The following is a 20,832-nucleotide window of genomic DNA, read 5'->3' on the forward strand; positions in this document are numbered from 1 at the left end:
AGCACAGTGAGTTTAGAAATAAAACGTATGTGGTGGTAATGAATGACATGTTTGCTGATATAGTTCATGAAGGACTTCCTGTGACGCCGTTGTGGAATCACAACTTTCGGCCAGAAGCTCCGCGTTCAAGTCTTACTTCAGGACTTGATGGCTGTTGAAGCTGCGTTCGTAAGGTCGCCCACTGTATTGGTTACCAACTTGTAAAACCTTCCAATGCCCCTGTGGCAGGTGCTAAGAACGTTGGAGATGCTGGCCAGCCAGATTGCAGAAAGCAACCTCAAATGACTGTCGTACTTTGCCAAGCATAATCATGGCCAACTCCAATGGAAATCCATGATCATCAACACCCTCTGAATGCAAGTTACCTGGAAAAGCAGGAATGAAATAATGTATTTGGTAAGTAGCTCTGACTGAGGATAGGCTTAGGCATCGGCCACTTGATTGGCAGGACAGATATTTTCCTCTAATTTATATGGGTCAGTCTACCCTCTCGCTACCGAATTCCATAGGTTAATTTTGAAATGTAACTCATTCCAAATTGGTAAAGAAAAATGACAGAACGACCTCTACAGATGATCAGTAACGTGCCTAGTGAGGGAGGGAGAAGCACCGTGTATCTACTTAAATAATGTAATTCAACAATCGTTGACGGGAAGAACTTGACAAAGTCCCACAGAAAAAGAAAATCTGCAGAAGCATTTGGTTTCACGATTGTGCAAGTTAATTTGCAAATTCAAGCACGGTGCATGTTACTAATTTCGACTTACCGTGCCGTTAAAGATGGAATTATGCGATGTCTTATTTTTTAAGTATGTCTAATATGCAAGAAAAATATCCTAATGCATGCCATGCAACTATTGGATGAACGTCTCGGGGAGATTCAACGTGATGTCTCTGTATGTTGCTGCCCAACCTGTACTCAAGGAAGGTGACCGATGCCAGCCTCGCGCATATTGCTACTGCAACCCCAGCACTCTGCTCTTCGTTAAAATTTAGTACAAAATTGTGGCCCAAATTAGGCGTCATATTTTTATAAATATGATACAAGGATCAGCTGAAGTAATTGTTCTGCCATAATTTCTGGGTAGGTTAAGGAGGCGCTTCTGGAGGAAGCGAGCGGAATTACATATGGGTAATATGAGATGCAGTATGTCGAAATATGGAGCGCATGGAAGGACTTAATCCACTTTGTCGAATACCTTGACCTGTACTGTAAATTCTGTATATTAAGCCGGGAGAGTGGGTGGGAGGGAGAGGGGGAAACGTGCTGAAATTGAAATAATGTTGAAACTCTCACATCTCACTATGCTAGAGAACATTTTTTGTTCTCACTTCACCTTTCCAGCATCTTCAATATTATTGCTTTCATTATGAGGAATATCATCCTTGCAGTCAAATCCAGCCCTTCCTTCTGGGGCTTTCATCTGCATTACGTTTATAATAATATTCGCCTTTGGTTTGGAGGCATCGCTGGAAATGCATACATTTATTTCCCTTCGTTGAATGCCCTCGAGGAGGCGATGGTGAGCCGCCATCTCGAAATGCTGCAGCCCAATTGTGGCCTTGGTAAACGCACAGTGCCATCAACTGGAAGTTCCATGATATGGAGTGAGCGTCAGTGAAGGAGTGGTGATAAAGTTGCAAGTCAGGTTGGTGTGAGGCTTGAGCACGGATATGCAGGTTTTGATGTGCCCGGACATCTGCTGTCCTTGTCTTTCTCGTGGTAGAGTTCGAGATTTTCGTAGATATTCTTGAAGGAAAGTTTTGGGTTGTTGCACTACATCTTGCAGATTGTACACACTGTTGTCACTGTGCCACAACTGGATATCAGTAAACTTTAAAGAGGCGGATAGGGTGGAGATCGGGAAAGAGGGCACGGGATGTGCTTGGCCTTCGAATGTGTCGAGATTCATTAGTGATGTTTGAGCTGCATGCAACTAATCAACTGGTAATGTGCGAATACACTCATGTTGTTTCATGAAAGTGGTGGACAGGTTTTGGGGAGATAGGTGCAGCGTTATTCCTGCAGAGTTCCCAGCCTGTGGGAGGCCTTTGCAGTCACGTTATTATTATGGTTGATCCATCGAATTTTATGGTCAATACTAATTCATAACAGGGCAAAAAATACGTTTCTAAAAACTTATAATTCCTTCATCTTTGATATATCTGACATCGTCCAGATCCTTCAACTCAGTATTAACCGCATTATTAAATGGATAGCTATCACCTACCCCGAAGTCTCAATACATCTGCACAATTCGCTTTCCCTTTAAGGCACGCCTTAACATCTAACTCATTGACCGAAGCTTTTGTCACAATTCATAATATCCAGTTGTAATTTGCAATGTAAATTTGTTCCAACCTACTCCTGTGAAGGTACTCAAAACATATGAATCCAAAAATCAGAGGAATCCACAGAAAGGATAAGGGGGTTTGATGGATTGTGCCTACGTTCGATGGCAAATACATATATATCTATATATGTACAAACATATATATATATATATATATATATATCATCCCATATGTTGGTGTAGGAATTGATTAGCTCTGCCTATTTTTTGCTGCTTCTGCAGTTTGTTTGGTGATATGCACGCGTCACTATGTCACCGGGTTGACATCTCATTATGTCCCCGACTTCATGTTGCTCCAATCACACTCTGTTCATTGCATCAGAACGTGTCGTTTTTCAAGGTAACACTACTTTGCCATGATCAGTCCTCTCAATAATGTTAAGGGCAGATGCATCTGAGACATGCAGATTGGTGAGAACAAAGCCTCGTAGGATTTCCCTTTTTGGTTCCCTCACTATTTGCTGCACCCAGCTTGGAAGAAATGTAACTGAAGTCTCGGCCAGCTCGGCCGGTGTTGGTGGTACCGAGCCATTTATTGTGATGGATAGCGAAGTACCCCACCAAGAGCATCTTGTGTCATTTTACCCTCGTCAGTGTTTCTTTCAAATGCTTTTCTAGATGGATGAGTGCTAATTCATTAGCTTAGAGACAGTATTGGTCACAATCAGCAGGATGTTTTCTTGCACATATTGGACCAGATATCATGGCTCTTTATTGGTCCTGTTGTAACATTTCAGGACACCCAGGCGCTCCTGCTCCAGACAATGTACCTGTGCTTCAGCACATCTGGTGCGTCTGTCCAGGAAGTGGAATAGGGTAGGTCAAGGGATGTTGACGATGTTGTCTGTTACATTGGCTGCATGGTATGATCCCAGGATTATTGCTATTGCAGGCCTTTGCTTGAATATCCTGTGAGACACCGCTCCCCATTTTGGCTGAACACGTGATATGCTCGCAAACAGGATTCTGCAGGACCAGCAGGGCTGTGTGTGACATTGCATTTTTTGACGCCTACATCGATGATGGGTAGTCCGCTTGTTTTTATTCTTTTTGGTTTCTTCTGTAACTGAATGGCGCACTGGGCCATTTAAGCGGGCATTTTATATTAAATCGTATCTCTGTGGGGGTTGAGATGCTTGCAGTGCAGACGAGGTATTGACAGCAGACGTTGTTGCATTAATGATGCGAGTGTATCAGGCAGATTTTTACAAAAATCAGTGATATTTTATTGGAACCGTTGCTACGTCCTTCTTGCAGTTTCATTTTTAAATTTATTCATTCAATGGTTTAGTAAATTGTATTGATTTTCCATCAAATGCCCAGAAGGGGCTCGAACACTTATCGCACTGTTGTAATATCTGGATTGCGATCTGTCCCCTCTTGATTCCAACCATCTGTGCACTTCAAGTACATTTCTAAGTACGTCCCTGACGTTGTGAGGCTTATTGTTTCGTCGGCTCTTTCACATAGTGACGCCTAGATTCACACGGCTTTCGATGTGACAAAGTTCCCTTGAATCCATCCGAAATCTTGTACGTCTTACAATAGATGTATGCCCTCTATTAATGACTGCAGTACGAATGGGAATAGCGCCTTCCTATGCTCCCCATCAGAACCCATTGTAAAGTTTTGCATTTCAATTCGACCACCACTCAGTCTATTCTGTTCCGAGGAAAGTTAGCCAATGTAATCTTTCCTCATAAGCAAAACGTTCTAATCAGTGCAATGCTTTGGAAACGCCCTCTCTCTCCCCTCCAGCACAATCACATTTTTCCTGTATTGTGGGGCCAAGTGTTTCACATGGCCTTATTAATGTTTTATCTATAACCGCCAGCATGTCCTCACAGCTCCATCTTTTATTTCGGCCTCGGTAATAGCGAAGTACCCTGTATTACTGGAATATTTTAGTACCACAGAAGGGCTAAATTAATGTAAGCAATACTGCACTTAGGCAATGGACCATGAAACGCCATGATATATTATTCTCCGTTGTGCTCTCAATGAGGACTTTTCCCATGAATGATTATATCATTCATTGAATAATTTGGCACTATGCAGGTTATTCACAACGGAGAGCTGCATTTCTTTATTATTGAATAACTATTTTGTTGGAAGCTCATTTTAACATGAGCGCGGAGATTATAATTTTAACGTGAACGTTGATATTGTAATTTTAACGTGAGAGCTGAGGTTGTAATTTTAACGTGAGCGATGAGGTTGTTGCTTTTCTGAATTGCAGATCTGAGCAAGTGCGAAAAATCCCTGAACGAGTTTGGTGAGAGAATTGTTTTCTGCATCACGTACGATTTTCGCCTAACTCCTCTTCAAAGAACAATTGCTATTTGGTTCCACAGGGCGTTAAATAACTCTGTAGCAGAATGTCAGAATTCAATAGCGACTGTAATCTCGATGCTGGACATTTCACCGAGTATATCTTCGTTCTTGCCGTCGAAGTTTGGATACTCTAGGGTAAAATATGCCCGTTGAGGTCTAAGTTTCGATATTTTAAATAAAGTTGCAACGAGTTCAAGATTAGTGGGTGGAAATTCTATGTTGGTAATATGACCGATCAAGCGGGTTAGAAACCATTTATTGGTACTGTGCATTTAACTGCCTTACCAACAATTTCAAAACAATGAAGAAGAATATGCCACACAGGAAAAAGGCTTTGATTATTTCCAATTGTTTCTGGTTTATCTTCAACTCCATAACAGAAGAAAAACTCAAAGCAAATGAGAAAGGTAATTCGATAAACAATTCACTGCATTAAGACCCAAACGGTAAATGTATGATAATTGCTTCCAAAAGTCTTTTAGCAAAACGAATTGTACAAAATAACTAAGGAAGGTTCCTGTCTACGTTAGACGTGGCCTCATCCCTTGGTTGGGCAAACGTGCCAACATACGAATTAGAAGCAGGGGAAGGTCAGTCGGCCCCTCGAGCCTGCTCCACCTTTCAATAAGATCACGGTTGATCTGATTGTAACTTCCACATTCACAGCTACCACGAAAACATTCCGCCCCTTGCTTATCAAGAATTTATCTACCTCTCACGATAAAATTTTTTAAAGAAAGTGCTTCCACTGACCTTAGAGGATGAATGTTCGAAATATTCACGACCCTCTAAGAGAAAGGTGGGAAAGCGTAATCTCTGTCTTAAATCATTGCCTCCTTGTTTTTAAATAGTGAACCCTAGTTCTACATTCTGCCACCAGGGGAAACATCCACACCACAATTATCCTGTCAAGTTAACTAATGATCTTACCTGTTTCAATCAAGCCGTGCATTCCTGTTCTAAATTGCAGCCGGCACAATCATGGGATGTTCAAACTTTCCTCTGAAAAAGAACTGCCCATTGCTGCGCTTAGTCTAGCAAACCTTCTCGGAAGCCTTTCTAGAGCATTTTTTTAAAAGTATAGCAATACAATAAACTGTATTCCAGATGTAGTCTAACCATTGATCTACACAACTGAAGCATAAGCACTCTATTTTTGAATTCAGTTGTCCTCACACTAAACGATAACATTTTCTTGTACTTCCTAATTACTAACTACACCTGCATACTAGACATTGCGATTGATAGATATAGCAAAACTATTGCCACCTGTGGGAGATTTCTAAACTAAGGGGAGATAAGTAGAAATTTAACACTCTCTCCAAAGAACTTCTTCAGAGTGTACAATATCTGTAATTCGCTATCACATCCTGGCCATTTGAATTTAAGGGACATTTTAAAAAGAATCCAATGAGCGGAATTCCAATCGGATATTTCTCTCATGGGTTGGCTTTACCTTAAGTGGGAGGTAGTACTAATGCTTCCTAATTGCTGGCTTTAACTCATTTGGTCGAATGTAGTTTTTCCTTTGCTGCACATTCTGTGTTTACTTTTTGTTTGCGCCATAGTTTGATGTGAGTGATACTAATATCCACGTCTAGTTTACACATCAATCAATTTTATTGCCCATTGATTGCAATGGAACAGCACCTTAGCCGTTGTGTATAATTAGCATCAACATGTCCATCAGCAGTCCCTTTTATACCATCGATCAAAATATAAACACAACCGTGTTCGATTCGCTTTATAAAGTACAAAGCTTGTCTGAATGTTCACGACATAAGAATGTAGCACGTGTTCCGTATCAGAGTTGCGTCAATCATCATCCTCTCCAACACTATGATTCGCCACTAAATGGTGAATTTACTTTACAGTTCCAAATGACGAATCGAAATATGCATACTACAGAGAGTTGCATAACATTTAGCGAGATGCATTTGGCGACGCCGCGCAACTGCTCTATTACAGCATTCAATCTCCACATGAGCCATAAGAAACTATCCTAACCAAGCTTCAAATACGGAGAGTTATAATAGGAAAGCATAAATGTCACGTTAATCTGCATTTGTGGGTATACGAGTCACTGTAGGCAGGTGTGACGATTTAACATTTCACCAAGGCAACGTTTGAACATTTGGGAAAAAAAGAAACAATTTTAACATATATTGCCATGCATTAGAAAGGAATTGGGGTGTGGGGATAAAAACAGCAAAATACCTTTTGAAGCTGAAGTGTGATCAGTGCTCTCCTCTACAATGCAGAGCTAAGCGACTGTCAAGACGGCATGAAAGAGTTCGGTGAGAAAACCACTTTTGCTATCTCAGTATCGTGTTTTCCATTCAATCGGACAGGGTTTGAAATATATTGCACAATCCCCGAAGCAGAGTTCTAGTAATCAAGTGGAACTATTGCAATGACATTTAGCCTTGAAATAGGCAAGGTGCGCAAATGTCCTCGGCAATAGTAATCACTGGTCATAATACCGACGTGGGAAATAATTAGTGGTGCATTAAATAAATTGCTCATAAAGATGCTGCACTAACTTTAATGTATTGAACAGAAATTAATCTTTGGTGCTGGAGAAAAACTGGATGGCAGCTGGACAGCGGGTCCTTACGACGGACCAAACAAACCCATAACCACTACCATCTAGAAGGACAGGGGAAGCAGATACAAGGGAACAGCACGACCAGCAATTCCCACTCCAAGCCGCTCACCATCTTGACTCGTGGAATATATCGCCGTTCCTTCACTGGGTCAAAATCCTGGCTCTCCCTCCCTAACAACACTCTCGGTATACCTACACCACAAGGGCTCCAGCGGTTAAAGCGGGCAGCTCAGAACCACCTTCTCATGGGCAAATAAGGGTGGGTAATAAATGCTGGCCGAGTCAGCAGAGCCCACATCCCATGCCATTTTTAAGAAGTAGAAAGTAATTGGCTACATTTGACAATGCTAAGTGGCGCACTCAGGCAATCAGTCGCTCCTTTATTATCGCTGCCAGTTTGAAGTTCATTACCTACAATGCAAAACTTTTAACAACACAGTACTGATTACTCGTTTTGCACTTTTGAAGAAAATCAAGAGTCATCACGTTCCCAGAGCATGGACAATTATAGCGTTCTTGACACCATCACATCAGGGTTTTGCCCTCAATGCTAATCTATGTCCCACGATGTCGATTATGATTTCTAGCTTTCTTAATTACCGATAATTAACCGATACCATATGGAAAAGGTGGAAGTATCGACAGGTGGCGCTGATAATAAACAAAGTTTTTAGGTGCCTGCCGCTGGCGCAGTGTTAAAAAAATATTGTTGAAGGTTAGCCACTTGGGAACTGCAATTCAAGCTTCATGCTGGAGCAGTCCTCAATGAATAAAATTCTTAAATCAATATGGTCCTTTATCTGGCACAATTGTGATAAATGTGGTAAACTGACGCAAGGATGGTGAGAGAGGTTCTTAGATTTCCAGTGCAGCAAGGGTGTTCTTCTGACTTTGACATTAAGCTCGAGTGAGAGGTAAGGAAGAATTTCTCAACATATTTTATTTTTTCACACATGAATAGACACCATGTAGCCACAAACAACAAATGAACAATATTGCGCATCTTGATCAATGTTTTCCATATTGCCGAAATAAAGAGTCAAATTGTCGAAACTTTCCATCTTACACTGGTGAGGGCAATTCTCAAATGACTAAATTGTAAAAGAAACAACCAAATTTCCTGCATGAGAAAAAGATGTTGATTGACTGGCAAGCAGACAAGAGTCTGCTTGTTGCTCATATTGGTCGGGCTCAGAGCGACACATGGCAGCATGATTTAATCGCATTAACGAAAATTTGGATTAGTATGGGTAGAAATGGCAGCTCACTATCACACTATACGCAAATTTCAGGCAGGATAAAGAAGGGGATAAAAAGGTGGGGGTAGCATTATTAGTTAAATAATCAAGTACATCTCTGAGAAGGATGATATAGTGAATGAAGCATCAACTGAGACCACGTGGGCTGGCTTCAAAAAAAAAATAAAAATGATCCTCTGACAGGAACGTACTGTAGACCCCAAATAGAAGAGCAAACATGTAGCAAATATCTGTGTGAGAAATGAAAATTTGGGCGGTAATCTTTGGATACTTCAAGACCCAAATATCATTTCGGATATGAACATTGTGAAGGAAACAAATGGCACGCCATTATAATGTTCAAGGCATTTTTTTTTAGAGCTAGCACTTAACAAGCCAAAAGGACGATGCACATTTTTAGATTTTATCTTTGGGCATGAAGCTGGGGAAGTGGATGAAGTGGCAGTGGAGGACGATTTTCAGGATCATGATTTAAAATCACCATGGAAAAGGGAAAAGACAGAACAGGAGTATAATCCTTAAATTGAGGAACGACAATTTTTAAAAATCTGTGAGATAAACTGGCGAAAGTGGACCGGATATAACCACTCCAAGGTAAAACAGTGCCAAATCAGTGGATGGCGCCCAAATGCAAGATTCTACCGGCACAGTGTAGACGTGTTCCCCACATAGGAACAGGGTGGCAACGCCGAATCTAGAGGCCCTCCTGGTTATCCAGAAGAAAACAGTGCGAAATGAAGCAGGAAAGGGAAGATTATGACAGGCACCGAAAACTGAATACATTAGAAAATCTACAGGAATATTCAAAGTACAGGGGTAAAGTAAAAAAAAAATACGTTTTTTAAGGAAGGATACAAAAAAGCATTTGTAGGTAAAATCGAAAAAACACCCAAAGGTATTTTACCAGTGCATTATGAGCAAGAAAATAACTTTGGAAAGGTTAGGGCCTATCAGCGATGTACATTACAACTCTTGCATTGATGTGGAAGTTGTAGGCACGGTCCTCAATGAGTTATTGTCCTCTTGCGTCTCTCAGGAGAGAGGTGATGCAGACATTCCATTTAAAGAGGCGTGTGAAGTTTAAGGTAAAATAAGCATAATGAGAGATGGTGTATTGGAGGGATTGGCATCCATGAAGATATATATATTACCAGGGTTGGGTCGAGTATAAAACAAAAACAGAATTACCTGGAAAAACTCAGCAGGTCTGGCAGCAGCGACGGAGAAGAAAAGAGTTGACGGACTAGAAACGTCAACTCTTTTCTTCTCCACCGATGCTGCCAGACCTCCTCAGGTTTTCCAGGTAATTATGTTCTTGTTTTGGATTTCAAGCATCCGCAGTGTTTTTTCTGTTTTTATCATTGGGTCGAGTGTACCCCAGGCTGTTACAGGATGCCAGGGAGGAGATGCCCGATGCTCTCAGGGCCATTTCCCATTCCCCACTCGATATAGACGAGGTAGCAGAGGGTAGGGTGTCGGCGAAAGTTGAACTATTATTTTTAAATGGTGTAGTGGACAAGCCAAATAATTATAGGCCAATGAGCCTGACTTAGGTGCCAGGCAATTTATTGTCATGATGTCTAAGGAAGATAAACTGTCACTTAGAAACGTCCGGATTGATCAGTGATATTCAGCATGGTTCTGTTAGGGGGTCATTTTACCTTACTAAATTAATCGAACTTTTTAAAGTAAATAACAAGGAGGTTCATTTAGAGTAATGCAGTGGATGTTGTCCACCTGGATTTTAAAAAGGCGTTTGACATGCTCCCCCGTGTCAGAGTGGTCAAAAAGTGAATTATCATTGTTTACAGGGGAAGGTGTTTTTTTTTTCCCTTTTGATCCAAAATTGGCTGAGCAACAGTAAGCAAATTGTAATGACCGATGAATGTTTATTTCTTGCGAATGGAACTTCGATGCCAATGGCTTTCTACAAGGATCAGGTTTGGGACCCTTACTATTTGCAGTATATATAAATGATTCGGACTTAAATATGGGAGTGATGACTGGGAAATCTGTAGATGGCACAAATATTGTTCGTGTTGTTGATAGTTAAGAAGGTATCTGCTGTCTCCAGAATTTTGGCTCCAGAGTAAGCACTGGCTCTCTCCTAAATTCCGTTTGTTTTAAAAGGTGCAATGTGCGTACATTCTTCCTTTGTCTGCAAAGGCCAAGATGCCGCTTCTTAATATATGTAGTCTCTAGCCGTTAGCAGATCAAATCAGATGGGGGCAGAAATACCCTAGTTGATTCACCAGGTCAAGTCCTTGACAAATCAGAGTTGACCTCCGTGGTTTGAATATAAACAAAGCTTGGCAGTTAACAGTCATGTGCTAGTGCATTGTCCATGGCAAAGTTTCGACCAATCATCGACTATTTGGCAACAATTCTGAACTCTCTTCTAAAGCAGTGTGAATTGTTGTTACCTTTACAATTTCGTCTTCATGTAAAATTTCCTGATGACAGCAAGATGGAAACAATTGGCAACATGTCGCTTTTCTCAGCAATACTCAATTTTTTTCTCTACCAAACCAGTATATGTTTCATATTCTGAGTTAATTATTAGTTACTCAAACAGAGCAATGTTTGATTAAGTGCACATTAGTTTTATGCTCTAAGCTAACGATCCTGTGCACTCTCAACTCACGGTTATCCATCATTAATCTGCTTTACAGAAAAAGTAAAGAATGGTAGGTGGATGCATATTTTGGAACCTGAAATTCACAGTGCCAAAAAGAAAAAGAAGTTCTGTTACAAATGGCTTTGTATTGTAATTTATCCAGGCAAATGAGGGTTTGAAAATAAACTTAACTCTGGTCACTGGCTGGGAATGCCACAACGGGTAGCTCAACTCATCCATACGCAAAGCCTGCCCACCATTTCTAAGGGATAAGTTATTAATACAATATGAAAGTGCACGCTCTATTGGATAAGGGCCAGGTAGCAATGCTGAAACATTTTGACTTAATAGAGGAAAGAACAGCCGGTTTTATTTAAATCTCAATCATAGCCTTGAATATTGATTCCCTCCAGCACCATCTCCTCGTGGCTGCAATACGGGAGCATCTACGAGAAGCACCAAGGCAACCCGCCAGGGGGTCTCTACAACACCTTCCAAAACCGCCAATGTTTTTCCATCTAGAATAACAAGAGCAGCAAACAATTGGGAACCAACCACTTGAACTTTCCTCCTGAGGTCATACACCGTGATGATTTGAAATGCATCACTGTTCCTTCCTCGTAAACCGCCTTGAAAGCAAAATGGTATCATAGATAAGCACCATGGATGTGTCTTTGCCACACGGACTGCAACCGCTCAAGGCAATAATTCACCACAAATTTGTGAACCGGAACTGTGGAAGGGCCATCAATGCTGGTCTTGACAACAAAATCCGACGTCCATGTGTTCTTATACATTCGTGCCCTTACAATCCCTAAATAAGTTAACACTTGCAGGCTATAACACCTGAGTGATTGCATTACTGCAAATCAGACATCTTGCACTTCCAAGATTGCACATTCTTTGACCGCTTTCAGAGAATGTGCAAACATTCCTCTGTGCCATTTCTCTGGAATTTCATCCCTGAACGTTTCCTTCACTTCATCTCCCCTCCTTTAAATCATTACTTCAAAATTACGTTTAAGAGAATACAGATAACAATTTGTCAGTACAACGCTTTGTCTCGCTTAATTTTAAAATTTGATTACGATAAAAGCGTAATGATCATGTAAGTATTTTGTTAATTTGCCTTCAATTCATCAATTATCAGAATATACGTCTTTTTAAACATATTTGGGCAAGGAGTTATTCGTGCCACAATTACCTGTTGTCTTTGCATTTCGATGAGCAACGTAGTGAGACATAAGATGCAACCAAAGAGAAAGTAACTTTCTTTAAAATTGTTCTTTCCATTTCGCCATACAGCCGACCAGGGCGACTTCGCATTGACCTGGATACCGGAAACGGAAATGGCACACGGATTAATATCGACTTTGAGTCCCCCATAGGGTTGTGTCAAAGTTGGGACAGCTACCTCAGAGATCATTCAAGAAACAGTCCAACACATTCATATTCACCAATGCATCTGTTAAAGACAATGCCCCAGACACCACCATCACGATGGCTGAACATGTCCTGAGCCAGCAGAAGGTAGCATATTGTTTTAGAAGTCTTTGCACTGGGGGGCATCAGTATTGATTCCTGGCCACAGAACGTTCAATGACAACAAGAGAAACATGGGAAATGATGCATCGTGTTGATTGCCACCGGCTACTCCTTCAGCTCTCCCTTAGCTGATGAACCTCTGCTCATGCATTGTGAACACCAATGGAAGAAGCACTGAGTGTGGCAAAAACACAGAATGCACTTTGGGTGGTGACTTCAATGCCCATTGATAAGAGTGGCTTGGTTGCGTTACTGACCGAGATGGAGCACTGCGAAAGAACAGAGTGGTTATACTATGCCTCCGGTAGAAAATTAGGGAATCAACAACAGCAAAAAAAACTACTTGAGCTCTTTCTCACCAATCTAACTATCGCAGGTACATCTGCCCATGACTGTATTGGTACGAATAAACATTTCACAGTCCTCGTGGAGACAAAAGCACCGTTTGCATAGTGATGATATTCACGATTATGCTGTGTGTCATTGCCATGGTGCTAAAGTGGATAGATTACCAATTGATGAAGCAACTCAAAACGGGGAATTACGAGGTTTAGTGGAACATCAGCAGCAGCAAAATTCTAGTCAGCCATCCAATGTTACCCTTGACACAGCGTTTCCCATATTCTAACATTACTATCACGTTATGGGAGCAACGCAGATTCAATGATTAGTGCAGCAGGACATGGCAGAAGTAGCGCCATGCGTACCTAATAATGTGTTGCCCACCTGCTGAAGGTACAAGCCACGAGTGCTTGCATATGCCATCCAGCAGATGCAGGATGTGATAGACACAGCTAAGGGGTCGCAGAATCATCGTATCAGAACTACGCTCTGAAGTCCTATCACAGAGAATCGTGAATGGTGCTGTGCAATTTAGCTACTGACTGGAGATGGAGGCTTCACAACCATTCCATACTCATTGTTTGGGTATCCCATTACAACAGTGCAAAAGGCAAGACTGAAGCATCGTTCAACATCTTCTAGAATTGCCGAATCGGTGACCCATTTTGGCCACTTCCTGAGGTTCCCAGCATCACAGGTGCCATTCTTCAACCAAATCTATACAACCCATGTGTTTGTTATAGGCGAATCCATGTCCACGAGGCTAAGCGATATGCTGCTCATTTGCAACTTTTTCACTGATTAGTCCGCAACTTAATTTGTACAGGGGGCGATCTCAGAAAGGTGCAGCATTATTAACCTCTCTGCAGAAGTGCATAATGTCTGTGTAATGTGGAGGTAGGCTGCACAAGTGTCTTTGCCTGTGCTGAACCTGATTAGCAGGAAAAACCTTGGTTATGGGACTTAAGGTACCCAAATCGAAAGATGGCTTATCGACCAGAGGTGCATGAGGATCAGGAGTAGGGTATCCAGCCCTTCAGAGCTGTTCCACCATTCAGGAGCATCATGGAGGATTGGATTATCTTCACAGTTCAACTTTGCCATCGAATAACTTAGCAGATAACGTACGTGTCTATCAAAAATCTTTCTAACTGCCTTGCATAAATTCGATAACTCATACTCCATTGCTTACTGTGGAATAAAATTCCACCATTAAACACTTTTTGAGGGAAAGAATTTCTCCTCATTTCCGTCTTACATTATTGACCTCTTATTCTTAAACGGTGCTCCCTGCTCCTAGTCTCTCCCACAATTGGAAACATCCTCCTGGCTATCTACTCTATCAAGTCCGCTCAGGAACTTACATGTTTGTCTAAGATCACCTTTCAGTTGTTTTAACATCAATCGGTAAAGACGAATGTTGTTCAACGTTTCTACAAACGATCAGCCCTTCATCTCAGAAATGAGTCGGTTGAACATTATCTGAACTGTTTCTAATGTAATTATATTTGCCTCTTCAATTAAGGCCAAAATTCGAAGCAACATTCCAGATGTGGCCTCATCAGATGCCTTAAACATCCATATTGTTGAACTCAATCCACCTTGTCATAAATGGCAAAATTCCATTTGCCTTCCGAGTCACTTGCTTTAAAAGCATTGTAATGATTTTTTTTTTGTTATTCGCATCGCAGGGGACTCAACTCCTTCTGTGTCAGCAAGTTCTGCAATCTCTCACCTTTCTTTTATATTGCTTTTCTACTCTTCCTGCCAATGTATACAAGTGCACATTTTTCCACATTATACTCATCTACACATTTTGTCCACTCACTAAGAGTGCTTTGGCAATCTCTCCAGCTCCTCTTGAAAACTTACTTTCTCACCCATGTTGGTATCATGGGCAAATTTATCACCATACATGCGTTGCCTTCATCGAATGCATTGATGCAGCTTGTAAATAGTAGCGCATCCGACAGCAATGATTTTGGCATTCACTTGTTTTTGTCTGGGAAACCAAAAACGATCGAATTAACCCTCCTACTACCTATTTCCACACCAATCCTTGACCCATGCTATTATGTCACACCACATTCCATTTAGTTATATCTTGTCCAGCAACCTTTGCAGTGGCACTTTAACAAATACCATCTGGAAATCCAAGTACACCAAATCCACAGGTTCCGTTTTGTCCACCTTGTTTGTTACGACCTCATACATCTTCAATAATTTAGGTCAACACGATTTCCCATTCGCAAAAACATGTCGACAATACCTTATTAAATTAGGACATCATAGTTATCTTGATATAACCTTCTTAATAATGAATTCCAGCAATTTCACTCTGACGGTGTTAGGCCAACTTTCCAGGTTTCTGTTTTCCACTCTGTTGAGGAACAGAATTGCATTAGCTTTTTCCCAATCCCTTCGAGCCCTTGAATAATCCAAGGGATTTTGGAAGACTATAATGATCACGTCAGACATTTCTTTAGCTACCCGAGGTTTCAAGCAATCTGCCCCAGGGAACCTATCAGCATTTAGATCGAATAGATTTCACAATATTTTTTCCCTAGTGATATTGATTATTTTAATTTATTCCCTCCCGTTCATCTCTTGATTTTCAAGTATATTTTGAAAGTTTCCCTAACCTTCTGCTTGAATGTACACACAAAATTCCAGCCCATCGGCTCTGCCATTTCAATGTTTACCATCACCAGTTCTCCAGACTCTCTTTGTAAATGACGAAGGCTATCTTCCGTTTCACTTTTCAAATGTATACACTTGTAGAAACTCTTACATTCTGTTTTCATATGACCAGTTAGATTTCAACAACCTTCTATTTCTCCCTCTTTCTTTGTTTTCTTTCTTTATTTTACTTAATTTTATTGTTTCACTTGTTCAAATTATGTGACCAATCATCAGGCATAATACTAATCTTTGAAATGTTGACTGTTTTTTACTTTTTCAGTTTGATACTCTATTTAACTTACTTATGCAGCCTTGCATCATTATTGCTTCTCCAAGATTATTTATTTCAGACTGGATAAAACTTTTCCTGAGAACTATGAAATGCCTTCTTAAAATACACTTCATTTTTCACATATTTTCCCATTTCTGGTTATTTCGTTTTGGCTTTTTTTCTTCTAATTACCTTTATTCGGGTTCACAACACTAATCTTAATTCACATTTCCTCCCCTGTAAAGTGGCAATGAAATTCTAAAATGTCATGATCGCTGTCGCCTAGAGGGCGCTGCACAATGAGGTTTTTGACTAACCTTGTGTCATTACTCATCACCAGGTCCAGGATAGCCTGCTCCCTGGTTGGCCCTAGTAGAATTTGCTCTAAGGAATTGTCCTAAATGCACTCTCTGAAGTCATGCTCCAGGACAACATCTGCAAATCTGCTTCAGCAAATATACATGTAGATTAAATTCCCCTTGACCATTGTGGTAACTTTCCTGTACGCCTCATTTATTTCTTCCTGCACAATAAAATGAATTATTCACATTGACACCTCAGTGAAATCGGTTTTTGTATTAAGACAAACGGCACCAGGCCCTACAGGAAGGAATACAGCAATTTGAGTCCGAACAACTGCACAATTATTAGGAAAACAAGAGGGTCCAGAGGAAAACAGCATGACCCGAATTTATGATACACGACCTGACACACAACAATGCAACAAATGCCTTGGGTGCATGAAATCTGTAGGTCCAGAATATGCCTCATCAGCCATCGCAGGCTCATGGAAGACAATCCTCCTCGTTAGTGAGGGGTAGCCAGTAATAACATTATCTGCAAACAATTAATCACGTGTCCCAATGTGGCCTCATGTTGCATGACCTCCAGTTTTGTCGAAACTATTTCCGTGGAAACAATTTTGGTGTTTTCCTGGATTAAGTCACTGTATACATGGAAATTGTCCTTTCCAGTCAACATTCTACTTTCAATCTCTATCAGCAAATTCTCTGCCGCCAAATCTGAGGAAAGAGTTCCTCGCAGGGCGACTACTTGTGGGTTATTACAGTAAAGTTAACCATGTGGGAGAAAACCATGTTACCCGAAGAGAAAGTAAACATCTGTAACATAATCAAATAATAGAGCTTGTCATAGATCGGTTACATCACAGAAAGAGGCCATCTGGCTCTTTGCGTCGCAGGCCGATCACTAGGTAAATAGCTTGGCTGTTCCCATGCTCCCGACCTTCACATGCAGAGTAGCAACTTGCTTGCTATTCAAAGAATTGCCCAGCTCCCTATTCAAAGCTACGATTGTACCTTCGCCGAGCTCATTCTTAGGCATTGCATTTAAGAACCCAATGTCGAGCTGCACATTTATTTTTTCCTCCATGTCCCCTTTGGTTTTCTGTCAGTTGACGTTAAATCAATGTCTTCCGCTTCTTGGCTATTCCAGATGGGAACAGTCTATGCCTGCCCAACATGTCCAGACCACGTCGTGAATTTGAAAAGCCCCATCAAATCTCCTTTCAATCATATTGTGTCTATGTACTACCGCTCTAAATTCTCCAACCTTTCCACCTAGATGAAACAATCATCTCTGGAAACATTCCCATGAATTCACTCTCTAACCTCACTAATGCCTTCACTTCTCCCTAAACTATGGTGTCCAAAGTATGATACAATTCCCTAGTTGAAGTAAAACTAGCGGTTAAACAGTTTTACCATAACTTGCTTTCTTTGCTGCCTATTCAACTATTTATGAAGCCTAGGATTTCATCTGGCTTACCGACAGCGTTTTCAATCTGCCCTGCAAATTGCAACCATTTGTGCTCTTATACTCCCAAATCACCATCAGCAGCTTCAAACCCCTTTGGAATGCTACCACAAGTTGTTAATTACCTCTTCCTATCAAAATGTATCACTTCATGCCTCTCTCTACTAATTCAACTGCAATAGTTCCTCAGAATCCCACCAGTCCATCTGCATCAATTTGACGTATTTCACCATCTTCCTTGCAATGCATAGCCCTGTAAAATCTGAAAACATTGAAGATTTTCCGTGGCCACTCAGGGCTAGATCCTTGATGCATACGATGTAGATAGATGGGATCGGGGAAACTGCACAGTTTTGGTGACACTTCAGTTTGGATCATCATTTTTACGAATTACAGAGCTAAGCGACTGTCAACAAGCTGCAAAAGACCTAGGTGAGCAAAACATTCCCGGTGTCGCTTTAGATTACATGCTTTATTATTTTGAACCATTAAGCAACTAATTTTATTTTCGGTATAATGTGAAGTAATCAAATCAGGCGCACATTGTTTGGCAATAAGTCCACATTCGCTTCTGTTGATTTCAATTAAAGCAAATACTGGGCAGACAGAAATACTCGCCGACCATCCGATAGAGGGCAGGATGTATTTCCGATGCTCCATGCAAAATGATTATTGGTGTTTTTTATCACAACTCTTGCTGAATCCTGCACACTAACGGAATGATGGCTATTTGTAAATTTATCGATTTGGCACCAAGTTGGCAAAGTGTTCTAACCAATAACTAAACTCCTCTCACTCGTGAAAAATGTTGTTTAATCCTACAATTTTTGGTTTGTTTATCATGTAATCCCGAACAGAAGAAAAACTTAATGCAAAAGAAAAAGGTACCTGATCTGACATATTTTTCTTCAAAAAGCCAGAGATTGACAATGGCTGATTGCTTCTTTACATGATATATTTTGTTTTCGTATGAATGTTTTATGTGTTTATTTAACTAAGCAGATTGTTAGAATGTAACCTAAGGGTTGGCAGCAGGAGAATCCTATCCGTGGGCTCCATAGTTTCGAGTTACGAGGGCATATTTTCGGATGCTGTGTCACACAAAGTTGGAAGACAATAAATAACATGTAAGCTAATGAACTGAATAAGGAATTCACTTAATCCTCCTTTAGCAAAGTGGTGGTAACAATGAAGTAGTCGCTAGCACAGTGAATTTATAAATAAAACGTATGTGGTTGTTAAGAATGACACGTTTGCTGATATAGTTCATGAAGGACATCCTGTGACGCCGTTGTGGAGTCACAACTTTCGGTCCGAAGCTCTGAGTTCAAGTCTCACTTCAGGACTTGATGACTGTTGAAGCTGCGTTCATAAGGTGGACGGCTGTATTGGTTACCAACTTGTAAAACCTTCCAATGCGCCTGCGGCAGGGACTAAGAACATGGTATATGCTGGCCAGCCAGATTGCAGAAAGCAACCTCAAATGACTGTCGTACTTTGCCAAGCATAATCATGGCCAACTCCAATGGAAATCCATGATCATCAACACACTCTGAGGGCAAGTTACCTGGCAAAGCTGGAATGAAATAATGTATTTGATAAGTAGCTCTGATTGAGGATAGGCTTAGGCATGGGATATTTGATTGGAAGGACCGATATTTTCCTCTAATTTATATGGGTCAGTCTACCCTCTCGCTACCGAATTCCATAGATTTATTTTGAAATATAACTCACTCCAAATTGGTAAAGACAAATGAGAGAACGACCTCTACACTTGATCGGTGACGTGCCTAATCAGGGAGAAGCACCGTGTATCTACTTAAATAATGTAATTGAACAATCGTTGACAGGAAGAACTTGGCAAAGTCCCGCAGAAAAAGAAAATCTGCAAAAGCATTTGGTTTCACGGTTGTTCAAGTTAATTTGCAAATTCAAGCACGGTGCATGTTACTAATTTAGAATCACCGTGCCGTTAAAGGTGGAATTATGCAATGTCTTATTTTTTTAAGTATGTCTAATATGCAAGAAAAATATCATAATGCATGCCATGCAACTATTGGATGAACGTCTCGGGGAGATTCAATGTGATGCCTCTGTATGTTGCTGCCCAAACTGTACTCAAGTAAGGTGACCGATGCCAGCCTCGCACATATTGCTACTCCAACCCCAGCGCTCTGCTCTTCGTTAAAATGTAATACAAAATTGTGGCCCAAATAAGACGTCATATTTTTATGAATATGATACAAGGATCAGCTGTGGTAAATATTCTGCCGTAATTTCTGGGTAGGTTAAGGATGCATTCAGGAGGAAGCGAGCGGAATTACATATGGGTAATATGAGAAGCAGTATGTCGAAATATGGAGCGCATGGAAGGACTTAATCCACTTTGTCGAATACCATGACCTGTACTGTAAATTCTGTATATTAAGTCGGGAGGGTGGGTGGGAGGCAGAGGGAGTAACGTGCTGAAATTGAAATAATGTTGAAACTCTCACATCTCACTATTCTAGAGATTCTAACGTGCGAAGAGTCTTTAAATGATTCAGGTGGGAAATATATTTGGTATTTGTGTAAAATACCCGCTGCACAACATATTCCTGCAATTCCTAGCCCACAAGTAGAATACAGAAATGCCGATCAGTAATTTTAAATGTACAGATGTAAACTTTGCCTGCATCATATAGTTACCCAGCCTAGAAAGATCCCAACACTGCAACTTGCCTCTAACTGCTATATGAAAGAGTTTTATGTCTCTCCATCTCTCTCTCTGATTAGCTGCGTTCCAGAAATCTTTTTCAACAACCTTGCAAATGCTTGTTCTGCACGATAAGGTGTTGCTCCCTGTCAACCCCCTCTGCCCCACCCTATGATTTGTCTATGAATAACTTTTAATCTGAGTTTCTGTGTTGCTGGTCATCCTGGACGAGGGAACAATTTATTGTTATTTAATTTCTTAAGACTGATGGTCTCATCATATTGGGCGTCATTATCATAGGATGCATTAACCTTCTTGCCGTGATCAGATAAATCTCTGCTCCCCTCCG

The sequence above is a fragment of the Cetorhinus maximus genome, chromosome 33, assembly GCF_964194155.1.
Source record: "Cetorhinus maximus chromosome 33, sCetMax3.hap1.1, whole genome shotgun sequence".
Taxonomy (NCBI): domain Eukaryota; kingdom Metazoa; phylum Chordata; class Chondrichthyes; order Lamniformes; family Cetorhinidae; genus Cetorhinus; species Cetorhinus maximus.